This window comes from Herpailurus yagouaroundi, unplaced genomic scaffold (genome assembly GCF_014898765.1).
Source record: "Herpailurus yagouaroundi ecotype Mexico unplaced genomic scaffold, PumYag 100, whole genome shotgun sequence".
Lineage (NCBI taxonomy): Eukaryota > Metazoa > Chordata > Mammalia > Carnivora > Felidae > Herpailurus > Herpailurus yagouaroundi.
The window spans coordinates 32365795-32370731 of record NW_024412391.1 but is presented as its reverse complement, the minus strand read 5'-3'; the positions used below and the strand labels follow the sequence as shown (position 1 = coordinate 32370731).

Sequence of the window (4937 nt, the reverse complement as noted above, 5' to 3'; positions counted from 1 at the left end):
TGAAGCAACCATAGAGAACTTTAGAAGTCCATAAATCCCAGTCAAATTTTAGTCAGCTCTGAGAAAATTACTATTTGGCTCACATCCTTTATTTCCTCTTACTATCCAGACAGCCTCTCTTTCATTTCATTTTATTTTTTTTTTTAATGTTTATTTTTGTGAGAGACAGAGCACACGTGCGTGCAAGCAGGTGAGGGGCAGAGAGAGATAAGGGGACAGAGCATCCCAAGCAGGCTCTGCGGTGATGGCAGTGAGTAAGCTGGATGTGGGACTTGAACTCACAAACTGTGACGCTGGAATGAGCCACCCAAGTGCCCCCAGGCAGCCTCTCTTTCAAAATTTTAACACGAACCGGGGTGTGCTTGCCCTCCCCAGCTCCTTTCACCTAATTCTTCTGCTCTTACCTCAGACCCTCTGGTTTTCTCCAGTCCTACTGAATTCCTGAGTTGGCTCCCATCAGCATTTAAACAACAAAACAAAACAAAACAAAACAAAATGAAACAGAGCTCTGAAGTTCCAGTCCCATCTCTGCCAGTTTGAATTCACTGCTCACTGGAAGAGAAGCCTCAGTCTGTTGGTTCGTACTGCTCAGTCAGTAGTGCTCATTTCCTGAATAGCAGTTGTATTTAAGATACAAATAAAGACATACAAATATTTTGAAAATTTGAAATCACACTGAAGTTCTCCAATAGTGTAGACAAAGAGTAAGAAAAGACATATCACTGGGAACTACTTGTGTAAACAAGAAATGAAATAAAATATTCAAGAATAAAATAGAGAAAAATAACTTAAGATTTTAATCAGCCATGCCCAAATATAACAGGATTTTAACCTTGGGAGTTACTACTGGAATGTTAAATATCTTACTTTAAAGTGATTTTTCTCTAAAATTTGAATTTGACAAAAAAACAAATAATCCAGTGAAGAAATGAGCAGAAGACATGAATAGACATTTTTCCAAAGAAGACATTCAGATCGCTGAGGGGCACATGAAAAGATGCTCAACATCACTGATCATCAGGAAAATACAAATCAAAACCACAATGAGATACCACCTCACAGCTGTCACAATGGCTAAAATTAACAACACAGGAAACAACAGATGTTGGTGAGGATGCAGAGAAAGTCAAACCCTCTTACATTGTTGGTGGGATTGCAAAACAGGGCAGCTACTCTGGACAACAGCACGGAGGTTCCTAAAAGAAGTTAAAAATAGAACCACCCTATGATTAGCAACTGCACTACCAGGTATTTACCCAAAGGATACAAAAATGCTGATTCAAAGGGGCACATGCACCCCAATGTTGTTACAGCAGCATTATCAACAATAGCAAAATTATTGAAAGAGCCCAAATGTCTTTGGATTTTAAGAAATAAAACAGATGAACATATGGGGGAGGGGAAAGAGAGAGAAACAAACCATAAGAGACTCCTAAGGGTAGAAAACAAACAGGGTTGATGGAGGGAGGTGGGTGACGGGTGGACTAGATGGGTGATGGGTATTAATCAAAGAGAGCACTTGTTACAATGAGCACTGGGTGTTGTAAGGGATGAATCATTGAATTCTACTCCTGAAACCAATACTGCACTGTATGTTAACTAACTGGAATTTAAATTAAAAAAATGAAAATAAAATATAATAAAATAAAATTTGAATTTGATACCATCTCCATAGTTCAAAATCCTTCAAATAGCTTCCCACATATTTTAGATGAATTATAAATGTTTTAATGCAGTCACCCTATTTTTATAGTTTCATTTTGTACCCATGATCCTTGTTCGGGATTTGAAGAGTGGAAGGTGGGGTAGGAGAACAGGACAAAGTTGCCTCCGTAGCAAATGGCATCACTTCATTATCCCATCCCATCTAAAACAGGTAAATATCAACGTATCGGCCAGAATTCTCCAATTTCCACTTCTAGTCCCTTCTAAGAAGGGAGATTCTCAGCCATATAATCTGGATCTTATTGTTGCATAGTTTGTGGCAGCAGGTTTTTTGTTGTTTTATTTTCATCTCGTTAGGGAAGCTTCATCCACTCGGTGAGTCCATATTCAATGGCAAACTCCACACACCTAGGTTTACATGAGGGAGGACTCATTTGCCTCTTATGAAGTGGAAAACGTGCCTCAAAAGGTTGCCCTGCCAATCTATTCGAATTCCCAGTGTTGAAATTAATTGTTTTTAAAGGGTTACACTGTTTTAAATAAAATGGGTTTCACTTTGGACATAGTTTAGTATAAATTCATTGATTAATTAATAAGCCCCTGTTAATTTCATAATACCATAATAAGGCTATGTTTCTGCCTCCATACCATTCCCACACACGAGGCAATTGTCTTAACTATTATTCGACTCATGAATTTTCGGTGAGAACCAGGAACCAAAGCGAAGGATACCTTCCCCCCACCTTCCTCATGATGGTGTTGTATACTTATGTGTGTGTGCGTGTGTGCATGTGTGTGTGTGTGTGTGTGCGTGTGATGGATGATTCAAAAACCTATGGCCTCTGATATGCTTTGCTAGAAAATGAATCCCACTCTTAAGAATTTCTAATCTATGAGAATCAAACCTGCGAGAGGGGCACATTGAATTGGGAGTGCGTGAGGAAAGAAGGAAAGGGTTTAAAGATGGATGGAATGTTGCTAAGAGACAGGACAGCAACACAAGGTGACTCCATGCACACTGGAACCTGGGACGGGAGGCAGTTAGAGAGGGGGGTGCATGCAGGAGAGGTTCCCCAAGCAAACTTAGCCCACTTCCCACATCCAAGCAGAGCCAGTGAGAGCCTCTCTCAGGATTCTCAGCCTGAGGAAAGCAGTTCTGTGTACTTAGATGGAAGAGAAAGCTGTATCGGACCAGTGGCTCAAAAAATAGTTTTAAGAACCCGAGTCTTACCCATTTTCTCATTACTGTGTTCTTCCAATGCCATTTAAAAAAAAAATTCAACCTCCTGTCTAAAAACTTTTCCAATTTACTCTTTTGAGGAAACTTTATATCCTGTGGATCTCTGATACTGTCCTCAGATGCGCTTCTCAGAAAATCTGTCCTGGTTTGCGAGGACTTTGGAACAACGAGAAACAATGAACTACCTGGAGAAAAATACCCACAGGCTCAGGTAGGTGTAAGGACAAAAGCTTGACTTCAGTTTGGAGCACTGTGGTGGACTTGTTGAGAGTATTTATGGTGCATTTAAAATCTGCAATATTTTACCAGCACACCTACCAGCTTTTTGCTCAGATGCCAAAGAAGAAAGGGAAAGAACAGACGAGGCACGATAAACACAATGGCGTGTGGTCCTGCTGCGTTTGTCTGAGGCCGCTCAACACTGAAAGTCAGTTCATCTCCTCCCAGGAAGGAGTGCTTGTAAATTGTATCAAAATGATTCTGGACTCTCAGGCAGGCTGGTTGGCCTGGACTCCTGGAAGCAGTTAGAGAAGCACTCATTTGTAATGTCATGTTGGTTTCTTATTATTTAATATGTCAGCCAAGGGAGAAAATGCCCAGATATTTGTGCTCACAGCAGTGCATGATCTCTTCTTGTGTGAAGGATTGTAAGAGGGAGATGATTACCTTGAAGTGCTTGATTAGAAGAAAGAGTGCATATTTGTTATCTGTGGCTCATAACTATGTTTTTGGTTGACTTTCTGCTGATGTTTTTAAGCATTCTACTCCACATTATTCCAGCTGTGTAGCTTCAGATTTTAATGGAAGCAGCACAGTTCAAAACACATTTGAAATGTATTAGTGATTAGAGAGCAACTTTAAATTCTGTTTACCTATGCATTTTGGAAATGTCTGAAAAAAATATCATTTATTGTCTGCAATACTGTTTCACACTCTGTCAAGAATGTGCAAAGGAAAGAGTATAGTATAGTTTCTTTCCATTTGTTTCTAAATGATCAAATAATGACCATTTATTTTTTGTTGTTTAATATATATGTATACTAAGATAAAAAATGTCAACACTTTTAGGTCTACCTACCATTTTTCACATTTCCGTAAACGTCGTCATATTTGGTTAACAATAAGGTATAAATCTCACTTGAGACTAGAACAAATTTCCATTATTCAAGTTCTTTAGTTTGCTGCTATCCTCGTTTTAGTGATTGGCAGGTTACTAAATTTTGAAGAATGTTTGAGAATTTAAGGCACCTATAGATGAGAGGCAATTCAATGTCTCCTCTGTAGTATTATATTAACTCTTTCAGACTAAGAGAATCCTATTTTCTAGATTATTTTTTCTAATAGACTTCCCAGCACCCCAGGACCAAGTTTAGTGACATTTCAGGGAGTGAATGGAAACCATGAAGAGCATTGTTAAGAGTCTAAAAATCAATCAAGAAATCACTAATGAGGTGTCAGGTTCAAAAGACATTTGAGTTCAGCCCAAGTTTGCTGGTAAGAAGCCAATAGATAGCTCTCTTTTGAAGAAGGTATGATTTTTTTCCAGGACAATTTAATAGAGTGTATGAAATTACCTTATTAAGAAAAGTAGAACTCCTCACCTAAAGTTCCTTTGGGTAACATTTTTAAAGTGAAAGAATGCTTTGTATAAGGTAGTCTTAGTAAAAAGAGTATATAAATATCATATCCCAAAGTTTTAACATTATTGGGATAGGGGTGAAGGGTAAGCCCAGGATGTGCAGATAGTGGCCATTTACACTAATCAGGCTGGGCTTGGTGAATTAGCTGAAGAATTGTTTTATATATGTTTTGGGGCCAGAAATTAAAAGAGGAGAAGACCTGGAAATATAGTGGGCCCGCCCAGGCACTTCGTTCAATACACAGACTAATTAGAGTGGTGAAATGTAGCTAACCTCTTCAATTCATGTACTCTTTGAAAATCATTAAGGACCTTCACCCACCCCCCATGAAAACAGTTTGTCATCTGGGGAAGCTTTCTCTCCCCTTAGTAAGAATCTCTTAAATGAAGAAC

The 4937-nt window shown here is 38.8% G+C and overlaps 1 long non-coding RNA gene across 1 annotated transcript; it reads left to right on the top strand.

The window, feature by feature from the left end:
* Positions 1-2617: 2617 nt before the first annotated feature.
* On the top strand, positions 2618-3825 carry LOC121028085 (uncharacterized). The gene is made up of 2 exons (XR_005789060.1): positions 2618-3116; positions 3215-3825. It is a non-coding gene; the product is annotated as an uncharacterized LOC121028085 (long non-coding RNA).
* The last annotated feature ends 1112 nt before the right edge of the window (positions 3826-4937 follow it).